Source organism: Protopterus annectens, chromosome 3.part1, assembly GCF_019279795.1.
Source record: "Protopterus annectens isolate FY-2018-M chromosome 3.part1, PAN1.0, whole genome shotgun sequence".
NCBI classification, from domain to species: domain Eukaryota; kingdom Metazoa; phylum Chordata; order Ceratodontiformes; family Protopteridae; genus Protopterus; species Protopterus annectens.
In genome coordinates, this window is record NC_056732.1 from 1,637,855,455 (window position 1) to 1,637,873,492 (window position 18,038).

Genomic DNA, 18,038 nt, shown 5'->3' on the forward strand with positions numbered 1-18,038 from the left:
ACCCCTATCCGACTATGTTATGACACTCAAGATGATCACATTAACAGAGTGTGCTATTTGCATTACTGGGAGGTTTCTTTTCTCTTGCTGTACTTATAGGGTGCTGACATCATCAGTGTTTAGAAAGGGAAATGTGCATCCTGTAGTCTGTTCTCCTAGTTGCCAAAAGGGACATTTCCCTCACACACACTAACCCCCTCAGACAAACACACACACTTGCAGGATTCAAACCCCTACCTAACTATGTTATGACACTTGAGACAGATACATTTGTAGAGTGCGCTATTCGCATTACTGGGAGGTTTCCTTTCTCCTGCTATACTTATAGAGCGCTGACATCATCGGTATTTAGAAAGGGGAATGTGCATCCTGTAGTCTGTTCTCCTAATTGCCAAAAGGGACATTTTCCTCACACACACTAACCCCCCCTCAGCCAAAAACACACACTTGCCAATTGCAGGATTCAAACCCCTAGCTGACTATATCATGACACTCGAGACGGACACATTAGCAGAGTGTGCTATTCACATTACTAGGTTGTTTTGCTTCTCTTGCTGTACTTATAGGGTGCTGACATCATCAGTGTTTAGAAAGGGGAATGTGCATCCTGTAGTCGGTTCTCCTAGTTGCCAAAAGGGATATTTTTCTCCCACAGACTTACACACACACCAACCCCACTCACACAGAGCATTTGCAAGATTCAAACCCCTACCTAACTATGTTTTGACATTTGTGACAGACACATTAGCAGAGCACGCTATTCGTATTACTGGGAAGTTTCTTTTCTCCTGCTGTACTTATAGGGTGCTGACATCATCGGTGTTTAGAAAGGGGAATGTGCATCCTGTGAGGAGGCAGACACCAAGCACACTCTGGCAAGCTGTCATTCCCTAGGGCAAACAGCCTAGTGTCGACCTCTACACCCATATGTTTAATTGTCAAATGCACATTATTTGTTGCTGATAGACTGTTTGCACATCTTTATTGCCATAGCATTCCCTGTTTGTATGAACAACTTGTGCATCTGTGGAAGATGTTTGCATATGGGAGGGATCCACTATATCACGTATGTCTCTGTAGTCATTTAACTGTGTGCACTGGGCAGACTGCTGTAATGTGGTTGGTTCCTGGAATAACACGTAAAAATACCAGATATGTGTGTCCAACTGCTAAACTGAGATTTGGCCTACGTGTGTGAGCATGCCCAGTTCAGCCTTCCCATGGCATGTTGTCTGACATATGTCTCATTTATCAAAGTGTGTGAGCATGCCCAGTGTGAGCATTCCATATGTTGGACTCTGCAGCCCACCACATTTGTGGATGAGTGTGAACTTCAACAAATATCACCCGTTTATGGTTGTGTGTTGAGTGTCATGTTGTGTAGTTACTGTACAACTGCTTTGTGTGTGAACACAACAGGATTATACTGTGCCTGCAGTGTTTGCATGGGATACTTTGCATACAGTTGTCAACATCCTTTCACACTGACCTAACACTGTAGTACTGTATAGTGTACTGGTAGTACTTTGACTGTGGCGGACAGTATCCTGGGCTTTAGTGCTATCACTGCTTTACATTTTGATAGTGAGCACAACAGCCTGGTTAGGGGCCAGTTGTGTACATCTGACCATGTTGCATTCTGTTCAAATATGAACTACTTAAACCAGGCTTGTCCAACATTGGTAGTGTATTCCACAACATAGGTGTACATTTGCAAACACTAGCGATGTGCCCTAGTCCATGTCTAATGCTAGTTGGAGAGTGTGTTTGTCCTTCAACACACATTGTAAGTGGAGTTTGCCATGACATATGTCATGGTTAGTATACTGTGCCTCTGTCTACCTGTGACATGACAGTGATACCCAGGATAAAGCTACCATCTCCCATCCACTCATCAAGATTCCTATTGAGGAAGATTGATAAGTGACCCTATGGGTAGCCTGTACTGAGAGTTCACTCATGGGTGGGGGTGGCTTCTGTGTTATGGATCATGCAGTACAGCTTGTCCTATGTAAGTCAGTGCTGGGGTTCAGGTCTCTCATGTGCATAGCTCACTGCCATTCAGATTGTACAAGGTGCAGCATGTTTATTGATACCAGCAACACAGGCAACACATGGCATCTGTGCAGAGCCACAATAACCTCCCCTTATCTAGATCTGACAGCCTTCATGATTAGGTGGGTATATGGTATGTTTCTATAAACACTACAGCACATGTTTGTCCAATGCAGGATATCTATCACCTTGTGTCCCCAGGTCTCTCATTACAAGTTAACTACATAATGGGTTAACACCTATGTGGTAATTGGTGGGCACTTACGGTATATCCACGGGGGTTGACTATACACTTTTCTGCAATTAGCTTGCTGACATGGCTATGGCACCAGTTGTCTGTTTCTATGTGGCCCTTTTGTGGGATGCTAGTGTCAGCTGGTGGATCATATGTGGTGAGCAGTTTTTAGTCCTCTGCAAACATGTTCGGACACAGTCCTTCCATGTTTGCCTGTACCTATGGGACATATATACCAGACGAGGGAGATCCCAGGACCAAGCCTTGTGGGATGCCAGTTATATCTGGTTTGTAGTCTGACATGGCTGCAGCATGTCTGACCATGTCTGTTCTGTCCTTGGTCTGGTTTGCAACCCCTCTACTGTCATAGGGGTTTATATTTAAGCTGGTGAGCTTATCTATAATGAACACGTAGGGTATTGTATAGAAGCCTTTGCAAGGTCTAGCTACGCTGTGTGGACCACATTGCCCTCATCAATGACCTTAATGACTGTTTCAATTGAGTCAAACATGTTTAGGGGCAGGATCTGCACTTAAGAAAGCCACACTGGGTAGGGTCCGGTGTCAGTAGGTCCCCAATATCTTTATGTCTGTGGTACATGCTGATCCTTTCCATAGCTGTGCAGACCAAGCTTCTCAGGATTCTGGGGTAGTAGTTTTCAGTATCCATTCAGGCAACACCTTTGTTGAGAAGGACCACTGCTGTTGTACACTGCTCTTTGGGTACATATTCTGTGGTAAGGCTGACATTGAGCAGTAGTGTGATTTGGCATTCCATTCATCTTGGAGTCCATGTTGCACTAAGCCCAGGACACCAGCTCATACCATTACTGCTGTGTGTTTTGCTTTGTAGATGCTGGCTGTTACCTCAGCATCTGCAATGTCAGGGGGCCAGCAGTCTGCTGGGATAGATATTCTGCATCCGGGGGGGGGGGGGTTGCACTGCACCTGTCAGGATGTATGTTGGCATTACGTGTGTGTGTTTGTGATATTTGTGTGATTCAGAGCATATCTGTGAATTCCCAACATGGTTCCTACCATCAGTTGTGAAAGCCTTGGGATTATCCTTAGTGTCCTGTACAATTTGTATCTTCATAGGTTCATAGGTTCATACTAGGCTATCCACAATAGGGAATTCGTTAGCCTAGCCAGAGTGTGTGTGGCTTTTGCCACCCCTTGCTATGTGAATATTATGGCCATTTATGATTTGCTTTGCTGTGCCTCTGTCTGGACATGACACAGTGAAGACCCCCAGTGTAACTCTACAATCATCCATCCACTTGGCAAGATTCCTGTTGAAGAATGTCAGTGAGGGGCTCTGCCTAACATGGAGTGGGATTCTGGTCCAGAGTGTGGGGAGCCTCTGGTTTATGTATCTGTCCCACCAGCACATCCTATTTCATTATTTGTTGAGGTTGACATCTCTCACTCTCACAGCTCCGATGGCTTTGAGTTTTCTGGGGTGGAGCATGTCCATTACTCCTGTGTTGGGCATGGCCTTCTACAACAGGCATGCAATGCCTCTGTGTAGGCAGTATGTGACTGCATTCAGCTGGGGTGTCTACAGCCAGGCAGCATATGACATATATTTGAGACCCTTTATCCTCTTGGTGAGGTACCTTTGAGGTCTTTCTAACTGCTGCAGGTGTCAGGTAAGGTACATCCCATATGAGGCATTGTACTAGATTATGGGTGTGATAAGAGAACAGTATAGGGGCACAATGACCTCTGTTGACGAGATGTGAATCCTTTCCTGATACGGTGTCAAATGTAGACAGTCTTCCTAGCCACATTGGCAAAGTGGGTGTCACATAACAGGTTACTGTCCACTTGTGTCCCTAGGTCCCTGGTTACTCCTTCCATACATAATGGTTTACCACCTATGTGGTAATTTGTGGTACCTTGTTTGGTATTTGGTGGGACATTCATACTGTCCAGTGTCTTCAGGATGGCTGGGTGGGGTTCCTGTGTGTGAGAGTGTGGTCTGTAGCATGCTACAGACTGTACAGCAGTCTTGCCTACAGTTAGTTGCACATGGGTGGACTCCAATGCCTTGTGCATTGTCAGTTACCTGGACGTATGGGTGTCTGTGCTGAATATGGATACTCACCCTCCTTTTATGTTTTGTTCCAGGTTTTGGGGCCATAGGTTCATAGGTTCATAGGTTCATACTAGGCTATCTGCCCGAGGGCATTTATAAGCCTAGCCCATTGTTTTGTGGCTTACGCCACCCCTTTAGTATGGGGAACTATACCCATTATTTTGCTGTGCCTCTGTTGAGCAGTGACACTGAGGTAATTCCTGGGGTATATCTGCGATCTCCCATCCATTGGTCAAGATTTCTCTTGAACAAGGCCAGCGAGGTGCTCTGCCTCACATGTACCGGGATTTTGTTCCACAGCATAGGGAGTCTTTGGGTGATGAATCTATCCCTCCAGCACGTCCTATTAATAGCCGTGTTGAGGTTTAAGTCTCCCGCCCTTGTGGCTCTGATGGATCTAGATTTTTGAGGTGAAGCATATTCATCAAATCTGGGTTTGACATGGCCTTGTATGTTAGGCAAAGGTCACCTCTGAGCAAGCGTAAGGCGACTGAATAGAGCTGGAGTTCTTTCAGTCGGGCAGCATAGGACAGATTTTTGAGACCCTTTATCCTTTTGGTGAGGAACTTTTGTGGCCTCTCCAGCTGCTGCAAGTGTCGGGTCAGATACATTCGAATGGGGCATTGTACTCAATCATTGGTCTGATGAGTGATGAGTAAAGGAGACTATGACCTCCTTGATCTAGATGAGAATCCCTTCATGATAAGGTGGGCAATGTAGAAGGACTTCCTAACTACTTTAGCTACATGGGTGTCGAATGACAGACTACTATCAACCTGGGTCCCCAGGTCCCTGATAACTTCTTCTGTGCTCAGTGGATTGCCACCTATTTGGTAGCTAGGGGTAACCTTGTTTTTCCAAGGGTATGACTATGCATTTTTGGCATTTAACTTTAGGCCGTGGCTCTGGCACCAGTTATCCGTTTCTGTGAGACCCTTCTGAAGGATATCTGTGTCAGATGTGTTTTCTACTATGGCGCACAGTTTGCAGTCATCTGCAAACTTTGTCAGCCATAACCCTCCTGTGTTTGCTTGTACTTGGAAAAGTAGATGCCAAACAAGAGTGGGCCCAGGACTGAGCCCTGTGGGACACCACTTGTGACAGGCTTTGAGTCTGACATGGCCAGCAACTCTGACCCTGTGGGTTCTGTCACTCAGCCAGTTTGCAACCCATCTTGTGATGTATGGGTTAACATTTAAGCTGATGAGTTTTTCAATGATACCCGAGTGGGGTATTGTATCAAGGCCTTAGCCAGATCGAGGTAGGCTGTATGGACTGCCTTTCCCTCATCAATGGCTTTGGTGACTGTTTCAAAAAGTCAACCAAGTTTAAAAGGCATGATCTGCCTTTGACAAAGCCAAACTGGGTTGGATCCAAAGTCTGCAAATTCCCTATGTCTTTATTTATGAGGTCCATTATGATCCTCTCCATGGCTTTGCAGATAAGGCTTGTCAAGCTAATGGGCGGTAATTTCCAGGGTCTGTGGAGGCACCACTTTTGTGAAGTGGGACCACAGTTGCAGTGCTACTCCTGGGCATTATCCAGAGGTAAGACTTTGATTAAACAGCTGTCCTAGCTGTGGGTTTAATTCCTCATTGAGTTCGTGGAGCACACAGCCGGGGACACCATCGGGTCCCATGGATGCTGTGTTTTTTGCTTTGGAGAGAGCAGTTCTCACTTGGGCGCTGGAGATGTTTGGGGGGCTGCACTCATTTGGTATAGATATCTCATGACACATGATATGTGGTATAACCTGGTAGTGCTGGTGTGCTGTCAGGAGGCTTGCAGCAGGTGTCTGTCACTGCACAGACATCGATGTTCTCCATACTGGGGATGGCCTTGGGAGCATGCATATTGGGGTTTACACATCTGGCATTGGTCAGCATTACCCTTATGTTTCTTTCCACTTATGTTTTCTAGGGTGGTGGGTCAGTCTTTTCAGCCTTGCCTACAAAAGGCTCTATGGAGGTGGCAAAGGCCTTATCCAATATCTAGACGCCCAGGGGTAACAGGTGCAAGCCATCCCAAGAACAGCTGCGTGACTTGTCAAGCATGACATCCCAAGCAGACAGACATTGGATCCCCTTGGAATGACACCAGTAAGTGTGCCACTTGCTATGACTGATCATTCCGTGTTTGTACTGTGGCATTATTCTTGGTAAGGGTAGGATGCTGCAAACGGTGAGTGTCATACCGGCCTGGACTACATAATCAGAGAGCTCATCTATGTCTCTTTTCATGTAGTCTAGAGGTACATCTCAGGTCATTCACACCAGCATGGACTATGACTGCATCATATTTCTACTTGCTTTGGAGTGACCTGCATACTTCTGTTATGTGGCGTATTGTGGCAGCCTACAGGCAGCTTACTGTACCCTTTCCCTTGTTCAGTCTGGTGTGTGGGACAGCAGTGTGTCTGACTATGGAGTCACCTATTACAACTGTATCAGGCATGTTGTTTCTCCTTCTGGCCTGTGACTGTTTGGCACACCAGCTTTGTGTACTATGTGTTGCATGTGCTATGTTTGGAGGTTGTTTGATTGGGTGTCTGCTTTAGAGGCCTCTGTTGGTGTGCTGTGTTTGTAATTTGTGCCTCCGGGAATGTTTTTCTGTGTTTATGTGTTTGGTTTTCAGTTGTGATAGGTCTATGTGGGACTGTGTTTGTGTTGTGTGTGGTTACCTTCTCCTCCTGACTAGTTTTGGGAGTACTGAGTTGAGGGAGCTCAGCCTCCAGTTTGGATAGATGGTTGCATCTCTCACATATATTTGTATTTTTTGGGTGGAGTTGGGGGTTGTCTGTGTACTTGGGGCAGGTGTAACATTGCCTCAGGATTCACAGATTCAACTTGTTGTGGCTGGCCTTAGTGGATTGTATGTGTGGACAGATTTTATTGCCATACTACTGATCAGTGATTACTTCATTGTTTATGTTTGCTCTATCATGTAGTAGCTTCCTCATTCTCTTGCATGGTTTGGTTATGGCTGGTGCCCACCATGCCAGATTCCTGCGTGTATGGCATTGTGTCTTGTTTTAATTTAGGATTGCATAATCCAGGCATTCCTGGCAGTGTTCATGGAATGGCTGTATTACAGGTTCTGAGGTGTGGCCCATATTTTGCACCTGCACAGGACCTTTAATGGATTCCACATCAGTTTGGAGGAGTGCAAATATTGCTTTACACATGTTTTCCACTGTGGTTTTCCGGCCAAGGACTGTGGTCAGGATTTGTATATCCAGTGTGATTACTCTATGGTCTGGTTTTACCAGTGAGCAATACACTTCACATCTTGCCATCCAGTACCCATGTTGCTGATTATCACATCCAGTATGCTTACCCCTCTTGTGGGAGTGGTACGTTGTTCCTGGGCCTTTTGGTTTATGGATTCTATGAACTTTTGTCCTACACTGTTGGAGCTAGTATAATGCTTCCAGTCTATGTCTGGGTATTTTCAGTCACCCAATATAATGTGGTTTGGAGGACTTGATATATTCATGTATTCCAGCATAGGCCAGGTGCAGCTCCTGGTGTTGGGACAGTAGTCTGTAGCAGGCTATAAACTGGGGGGCAGTTTTAGCCACTGTTACTTGACCATGGCTATTCCATGCTGCTTTTTGTTGTGATACCAACATGGAGGTGTGGTTATCCTTGACAATTTTTGCTAGTCACCCTCCTTTTGTAGCTTGTTCCATGTTTTGAGGCTGTACAGCACAGTATGAGGTGTAACCTGGTAGTGTTAGGGTGCTGTTGTGAGCCTTGACTCAGTTTTCTGTTACAGCACAGATATCAACATTCTCCATACTGGGTGAGTTTAGACTGCATGCATCTTGCTGTTTCGACTTATCCCTTATCTTATTCTTATCCCTTCTGATACCTATGGAGATAGGTTTGTGTTTTGAGCCTTACCTATTCAGGGCACACTGTGGGTAACAACAGCCTTTGCCAGTATCCATACGGCCTGCTCTGATAGGTGCACACCAGTCCTAGCAGGTGGTGCATCATGTCATGCTCAGCATGTCATCCCAGACTGGCACACATTGGATCCCCTTTGACTAACTGCGATACTTCAGTCAATTATTGCACTTGATCATCTCATTGTCATGTTGTGGCATGATGCCTGGTGAGGGTAGGATGTTAGTCTGGGTCCTCAGGTGTGCATATAGTACATGGTGTTACATTACTTAACACATAGCATTCATGCCTCAGGTGGTGCTGCAGGGCTGCCTCTGTCGGATGCATATTACACTTCCCTGTACATGTTTGAGAGCAGGTTGTGTCATGTTAGGCATCCCTGTTACTATATGAGTGAGTCAGAGAGGGGTATCATTCCCAGGGTTCCTACTGAGCCAGTGTATGTGCTATGCATTGCCTCTTTGCCAAGGCCAGGGCATACTGGGCATGCCTCCTTCTGCCTACTGGGGCAGGCTCAGGTTGTTCCTCCTCCGAGTCACGCTCTGCCTGTGATGGCCTTGGCAATGGTGGGGGGCTGTTTGGCCCGGCCCTATGCTGGTCTTGCTGCAGCTGTTTTCGCAAGATCATATTATGTAGCATAGCACATACCATGACAATTTGGGTACATGTAGTTGGTGTGTACTGCAAGGCTCCACCAGATGTGTCCAGACACCAGAACCATGACTTGAGCAGCCCAAACACACGCTCTATTACATTACGTGTTTGTGCGTGTGCCTCATTATGGCGTTCCTGTTCAGGTGTGTGTGCATTTCTGATGGGTGTCATCAGCCACGGCTCCAGTGCATAACCTGCATCCCCACTAGGTGTCCGTGCGGGATGTCCCCATTGGCAAATGTCTGGTACAGCTGCGTCAAATGCCAGATGTGGGAATCATGGTAGCTCCCAGGACAGCCAGCACACACATTCATTATTATGCCCTGGGCATCACACATGACCTGGCAGTTGATGGAGGGAAGCCCTTGCGGTTGATGTATGCCCTACCCGCTCACCGGCTGGTGCTTTGATGCGTATGTGCGTGCAGTCTATTGCACCCACTACCTCAGGGTATTCCGCTATTTGCTGGAAGAGACGCATATTGCTGGCCAATACCTCACGGGCATTGGGGAAATATACATGATCACCGACATGTGCTGACATGGCATCCAGGAACTGGTGCAGTACCCTGGAGGCTGATGCCTGTGATATCCCCATCATATCACCAGTTGGTCTCTGGAAGGTACCTGTTGCTAGTATTCTTAGGCCAACACATACCTTGGTTTCCAATGGGATGGGTTCCCCTCTGTTGGTTCTGTGTGTGAGGCGTGGCCTGCACAGCTCTACTATTTGCTGCAGGAGGTCTCTGTCCACTCTATAGCGCTCTACTATCTCCAGCTCATGTAACCCGTGGTAGGTGACCCTGGGCCTGTACACTCTTCTCCGTCTCCTCACTGTGGGTTGTCTGGCACCATCAGCATTGTCACCACCCTCAGCAAGTCGCCTATGTCTCATTATGACAGCTATGGCAGCCCCTAACATTTCTGCTCTGAGTTCAGCTTTTTCAATTTTCACTTCTGATAACTTAACTCCTGTCTTGCAGTGTCTCTTGAGAGAAATATCCTGCACTGCTGTTTGCAGAGTTTTAAGTGCTGGGCTGGGCTACTATTCTGCCTGTGTAATTGCCTGCATCTAATTGTTTTCACCTCCTAGCTCCAGCAGTATTCCCTGCTAGCTTCCTACTAAATCTGTTGCTTCCTTTTTCCTCTCTGTTTCCTCAGGGTGTAGCCGTGTGTAAACCAGCAGAAACACGCTCACAGTGGCTTACATGTGCGCACACATACTTACACAGTTCAGAATCTGCGTATTCGGATTAAAACGCGTGCATGCCCACGCAAACAGTGTTAAACATCTCCCAACATGCTCCCACATGCTCAGTCTGCCTTACACACGCGCACACTGCTTTACTCGCGCTTCATGGCGCCTGCGTCATACACACCCAGCAAGAAACTTTGGTGTAGGCAACAGTGTACACCTTCCATTTCTTGACTTTCTCATGCTTATTTAGTGGCACACCTCTTTCCATGATATCTGTCTGACATCTGTCATGTAACTCTGACCTCCAATGAACAGCATTTCTTTCTACCATTCCCCCCTGTGATGTCACCTATCTCCTACTCTGTTCCTCCCCCTTCTGTAACTCTTACACTACTCAGACTGTGCTCATTTGCTATTTGACAGTGGAATTCAGTATCCTAACACTCATTTGCATCAGATTGCCTACTAATGCTTAGTTACATGTCTTAGACTCAGCTTCCCCCTTAGCAACCAGTACACGGTGGCCATGTTGGTTTTGGTCTGCTGGTCCCTGCATTGACATTCCATGTATTGCATAAAACCCACATTTGTGGGTTTAAAACCTTCGTTTTTATGTTTTATACAGCGCAGCCCGTTTGCGCGGGGCTGCGCTGGGTTTAAACATCGGCAATCGCCGAAAAAAAAAATTATATTTTTAATATATTTGCATCAGGTTACTTTGCCAATGGACACATATTTGGCCATTGGCATGCTGCCTGACACATATGCACCCTTTATTTGGAGCTGACATGGCTCCATTGCAGTTTTTGCAGAAACGTACTCAGTTGTCAACTGAGTTCATTTCTGCAGATAAAACGGCTCTTACACGGGCTGTTCTGGGCTTCCTGGATCACTAATCATCCTCATTTGCATGCTATTTGGCTGCAAGTGAGGTGATTAGCTTATCCACGCCCACTCCGTGTAAGAGCCGTTTTAGCTTGTCTCTTACACGGACTTTGGGCTGTTCCTGGATCGCGAAGGCTGCATGGAGTCTTACACTACTCTTAGACTCCGTGCAAGCCTTCGTGAATCCGGCCCTTTATTTTAGCAAATTCTTGTCACACTAGCACAAGTCAATTCCTAATTCTCCCTCAACTGATATCTCTTCTTTACCTATAAGGTCAAGGCTATTAATAAATTACATAATACATGTGAAAATAGTTGTTTTGTATTCATATCATAAACATAAAACTATGAAGGTTAATCTCCAATTATAAAAAAGTGACTATTCGTACTATAATTTCTTTGCATTCAGCGACTGCATCCCCTCAGTTAATGCAAGTGAAGCACTCATCCAATCAACTTAGAGCCACATCATATTCTATCAAGTGCCTCAGCTAATGGACCCATACAAATTGTGTAGTCCGCGTCATCACGAATTTGTCTTTATTCTGTTTGATAATGCATATACTGACACAGAATGTATATTTCATTTTCCAGAACATTAAGTAGCTCCTTACCCTACTGGTAATGTAAAGAATGACAGAAGAACATATACATGTATAAAATAATTTCTCTTTGAAATTAAAATTACTGATTCACAATACTAGGAGTCAGTGTTCATTTAAAGCAACGTGACAAAACATTTCCCGAATTATTGTCCACAAATGTAAATAACGGGTCCATGTTTTATCACCACTGCCAAAAATACAGGGTCAAACGGCATCATAAAGAATCACTAGAACACTCAGTTTCAGCATTCTGGGATGAAAGGTCAACATTATTTAACATTTTTTTATTTATTTGTTTACTGAAGTAGTACACTGATCTCAGTGGGCCATTTGCAGGCACAGCCTGGGTGAATAGGACCACACGAGAAATTAACAAACATATTTATAGATACAAGGATATACTATAAAATATATGCATATTTACAGATGTGGTGGTGGTGCTGCGGTAGCATTGTCGCCTCACAGTAAGACGTTGCCCTGTTCGATTCTCAGCTAAAGCGTCTTGTGTGTGGAGACATGCGTGAATGGGCATCCCTTTGTTGAAGGTTGTGCATCAGAGCTGGCAACTCGGCATGTAAAATTCTACTGCCGATCATTAGCGGACCGGAGTTCCACTGTGGCGACCCCTAACCAGGAAAAGCCGAAAGACACAATAACAACAGATGCAAAAATATGCTACAGCATTTATTTCAATAAGCAGTTTACAAAGTCAAAACTTGGGTGGAAAAATGGAATAATGCTTAGCAGAGCTTTATGGATAAGATGTAACCATAATGACTGAGATGGCTTATGCTACAGGGATAGCATCATTGAATACGTTAGAAGACAAAAGAGAGAATAGTTGCAGGAAAGGATGCCATGTGGAGAAAAAAGAAATGCAGAGAGAGGCATGGAGTTGGGAGAGGAGGAGAAAGGAGAAGAAGGAAGCAGGATGAATAAGACTAGTAAGTGAGAGGATGACAAGATAAGAGAAGGAAAGATGAAACAGGGTTAAAGGGATTTGTGAGAGAGCTGCAGGGGTCATATAACATGACCTGTGTAAGTGCAGCTGCACTTTGCTTGGCTGAAGAGGTGTTGCTTGAGCTGTTGTCTGAAGTCCAAGTACATTTGGAGATCTCAGATTGAGAGAAGAATAGAGTCCCGCAGTTTAGGTGTTAGGGTGGAGAGTACATGGTTAGTGCAAGGAAGTTTAACTTTTGGAGTAAATAGAGTGGGTTGAGATTGAGAGATACCCCTGAGACTATATGTGGGGGGTTTAGTGAGAGGGGAAGATGTGTCAGGAGAAAGAACTTTGTGAGTTAGTGATCCTAGTAAGAGGTTGGCTGCCAAATGTACTGGGAACCATTTAGTTTTGACAAGAGTTAGGCAGTGGTGTTGATTAATGGGGCAGTTAGTTATGAATTGGCAAGTTTTATTGGAGATGGTTTGCAAGGTGGTGGCATTTTTCTTTGAAGCTACAGCTATTATGGGTAGTCCATATTCAAACTGAGATAACAGTATTCATTTTGCCTATGGCAGCTTTGGCTGACTTGAACAGATGAGGTGACAGCTTGTTTGCCCATAACAGTAATGCGTTGATCTTTTTGTGTGTGTGTCTTGAATGTGTATTTGAAACTTAAGAGATTGTCTATTCAAATGCCAAGATATTTAATGGATGTGGTAGTTCCTATAGTTGTATCATTAACAACTTTAATATTAAGGAATCTAGGTCCCTTGGCTATTTTTGGTTGATTCCAAATAGCATTGCTTTTGTTTCTGGGGCATCAAGAAGAGAGTTTAGAGGTCATCTTGGAGCCGAGCTGTATAAAAAAGTAGGATTTGTTTGACTCATAGATGACCATGTCATCTACATAAAGATTTAGAGGTATCTAAGAGTGATCAATAGGTCCAACCACTGATCCGGGTAACTACAGGCCCATAAGTCTTACCAGCCTCAATATGTAAGGCCATGGAAAGAATCATCATGGATATGATAAATGAGGACATAGGTAAACTGCAATGCTGGACCCATTATAGTTTGGCTTTGTTAAAGGAAGGTCATGCCTTTTAAATCTGGTGGACTTTTTTGAGAGGGTCAATAGAGCATTGGATGAATGTAAGACTGTCAGACAGCTTACCTCAACCTGGCCAAGGCTTTTCCTCCAATACCTCACTCAGGCATTATAGACAAGCTCACTAATTTAGGTATAAACCATTTTATCACACACTGGATAGCCAACTCGCTCACTGATAGGACCCAGGAGGTCAAAATAGGTGAGGCCACCTTTACCAAGAGGGCAGTCACTAGCGGAGTGCCTTAGGGCTTTGTACTAACCCACTCCTTTTTGGCATCTATTCTCTGAAATGAAAGCAAATGCTGAAGGGTTATGGATGACTAAGTCTGCAGATGATTGCAAGCTGGGGGTTATCATTAACTCCCCTGCAGACACTAGCATTCTTCAAGAAGGTCTATCTCTGACTAACAAATGGTGTCAAAGTCATGGTCTTAAACTAAATGCTAAAAATGCATAATTTTACCCTTTGGGAAGTCAATCATCCTGGCTTATTACCATATTGATAATACACCCTAAAGAGTTGACCCAGTGGTCAGGGACCTGGGTACACTCATAGACATAGACATGTTACCTTTGATCACCATGTGGTCACAGTGGTGAGGAAATCCTTTTATGTTGCACAACTTATAAGTAAGGGCATGGCATCTAGGTACAAAAATGTCATTATCCCACAGTACTCTGCCCTTATCAGACCAATCATAGAGTGCAATGCATGTTCCCTTTGGTATGTACCTGACCAGACATATGCAGAAACTAGAGTAACCTTGAAGGTTCCTTACAAAAAGAATACAAGACGTAAAAAGCCAGCCTTATGCAGAGTCCCTTAAAGTCCTTTTCCTCTGTTCAGTGTCCTTTAGATTGCTGAGTGGTGAGCTATGCCTTGCTTACAAGGTTTCCACAAACCCCACATGCATGAATCTCTTACATATTCATAAGTGAATGAGTACCAGAAATACAAGGTCTAGGGATCTGAAATTTGCCTGCGACTTAAACAGAACATGCTGGAGAGACAGATATGTGTCCCAGAGACTGCCCCTCCAATGGAACAGCCTTCTCATCCATGTGAAGCTGAGCTTTTCTATTACCCAGTTTAAGTGCAACCTAGACCAGTGGAAAGGGAATAGGAAACTTGCACCAAGTCTGGAATCCATGTCCCTTATGGACAGAGACAGCTTATAAATGCCTGGCCCTTAATGTCCTATTTGGATGCAGGGCATCATTATTCTTTCAGGAAAACTTGGCTTAGAAAGGCCCCCTAGATCATTAGCCTAGTAACATTCTTGAATCTATGAATAAGATAGGTGTTTGTTGATAAATATAGAAACTAGCAGAGGGGCTAAAGAGGAACCTTGGTGGACTCCTTTCATAAGAGGAACTGTCTCAGAAATGGAGGTGCCCACTTTCACTTTGAAGGATCTGTTAGTGAGGAAATCTACAAACCAAGGTTTGCATCATCACTAATGCCTATTTCAGTTCATTTGTCAAATAGGAAGTCATGATCAGTTAGATCAAAGGCTTTTGTGAGGTCAATAAAAACAGGTCCTGTCAGACTCCCGTTGTCCATATTGGATAGGATGTCATCTGTGAGAGAGTAGAGAGCTGTTATGGTGGTGCGTCCAGACCAGTACCCATGTTGTTTCCCTGATAGAAGATGGTATTCATGTAATTAAGCAGTAATTTGGTTTTAGATAATGTTTCTAGTATTTTACCTAAAGTGTGAAGTATTGAGATGGGACCACAATACTTCAGATGGGAAGTATTAAGATGAAGGCCTGACCGTGAGGTGTCTTTTTTTTATTAATGATGAGAAAATGTATTATTCTTGAAAATATTCAGATGAGGACAAAGGCTATATTCTCATCCCAATGAAAATAAGGCCTTATTTCCTGAAGAGTGATTTTGGTATATATTTCACACCTTCATGTAACTAAAAAAAAAAAATGTATTATTTGTTTACTGGGAAAGTCCAGCTGGGACAGAGCCCATATTCAGCAGAGGCCCAGGGGGAAATAGTCCAGCTGCATGTGTTTGGAATGTGGGAGGAAGCCCACTTGAATTCAGGGAGGACATGCAGAGTCCACACAGAAGACACCCCAGCCGAGGATCAAACAGAGAACCTCTTGCTGTGAGGTGACAGTACTAACTACTGCACTACTGCATCATCCATAACCTCCAAAATCTCACTGAAAACTGTTCCTTTATATTGTACTATTGTTCTGTATTATATACTGAAGTTAATGTTTTGTAGAAAGCCAAACATATAGTTCTGAGTGATCACCGCAGATGAAGAGTACCTACCAGAACAAAAAGTAAATAAACTGAACCTAAATGACTGAATGCTAGAGTCCATGGATGAAAAAGTGTATTTTCATGCTGTTACTATGGCTTTAACTGGCTTCGCCCTTTTCACTGCAATGCATGTAAGTATGCGGCTTGGAGTCAGCCTATATAGTCCAGTATATTCCAAAACTGGTAGTTTGGTGCACCACTCTATGGCATTTTAAAAAACTTACATTCAACAGGGTGTATAACAATGCCGAGAAAATTGCTTTATTTGCATCCACACAAACACTGTTGCAGATTACTTCTTTTTAAATTGTGAAAATGTTTTACATTAGTAAAACATTACAACAGACATACCTCTAAATGATTTAATTTTAATTGATAATGTCATGCTATATTATGCTATATATGTCAAATGTGTATATATGAATTTTAATGGCTTAAAGAAAAGTATTTTGAAATTATTATTTTTTGCATATGCACTTCTTTACAGTATAAGTAAAACCAATAAGATAACAAGTCAGAATAAAGTTTACAAAGCAATAAAAACTATTATATAATATGATAGAAATAAGTTCTAACTAATCATAAATATCAATTCTTTTTACATAACTTAAGTGTTAAGGTTTTGTGAACAGCAATTGTTAAGTGTGACCACAGAGCCTCCCAATATTTAAACATAAACCATACTTCCTATTTATAAAATTAGTTAGAAAAGTGTTTTGCTGGGGAGCAAGCCCTCTGTAACCCCATTGTAAAGAGTTGTGTCCCTTACATCTCTACTAGTTATATATACAAACAGTGAGATCAGTGTATCTTAAGAAAGCCAGGAGACCCTCAGGAAATTGAAATCTCAATCAGTGATCACATGTAAGGGTGTCAATCACCCATTACCTATAATGCTTCTGTCTGATGACTATTGTACATACAGCCTTTCCTGTTTCATAAAGTATATTTAAGTGCATTCTGAGTTAAAGAATTTTGTAACACTACTTTACTTGGGTTGCAATATCAGCAGATGATTATTGACCAAATGCAGCAAAAAAGTAATTCTGCCTGGCACACAGCTTAATCCACTTGCAGGTATGCCTAAAACACCTGACCGACTCTCTACCATATATGTGCTTTCTATGACGTCCTGTATAATCCCATTGCAAATAAATGCCATATGACTTGTGTAATTTCGATTGTGATGATTTTACTGTTCTAATGTTGCACTCAAGTCCCCTCTGTAAAAGGGTCAAAGCAGCGGTCCAAACGTCCTGTTCATCAACAAAGGTTGATGTCCATTTGCCACAGATGTGGGGTCCCACAGTGATATTTTTAGCATGATGTGTCCTTACACTCCCAAGTATTCTGACAATTTTTTTTGCTCTTGAATAGGCGAAGACCCTTAAATCTTTACTTACTAAATGTCTATGAAACATCACATCCTTATCACCCATTACCCACATTTTTCTTCCCCTAACCTTTCTCTTTCAGCTTTTCCTGGTTAGGGGTCTTCTATTTCCCTGCTTTAAGCAATGGCCACTCTTCAGACTTTCCCACAGGTATACACTGTATGCCATTGTATCCAAAACATAAATGTAAATCATGTGAACCCTGCTGACTCACACCTTAATCTCCTAAACTTTATAAACTCCTCCCATGTCACCACCAGCACTATGCCTTCTCTGCACCATTCTAAGCACTTTTCTTCTCTGAGCACACTCCGTTTACATCTTCCTCTACTGCATGACAAATTCTGGCAAATGTTAAACATGAGCCACTGTTTTGTTCTGTGTATATTATAACTGCTAATTATAACTGAGATAGCAATGAATGTAATACTTAGGTCTCGCAATCTGTTATTATTTCATTCATTAGCATCACTTTAAATGGTATTATATCTAGTGTCATGAAAATGTTTTGACGATACATCAACAGAAAATAAATAATATCCACGTGTCAGCTTTACAGGACAGATCACAGATTTTTTCTTTAAATAATGTAAGGACAATTGTTTATTACAGGTTTTCTTTGTTTGTATTCACCTTCTGTTTAGACAACCCTTATGCT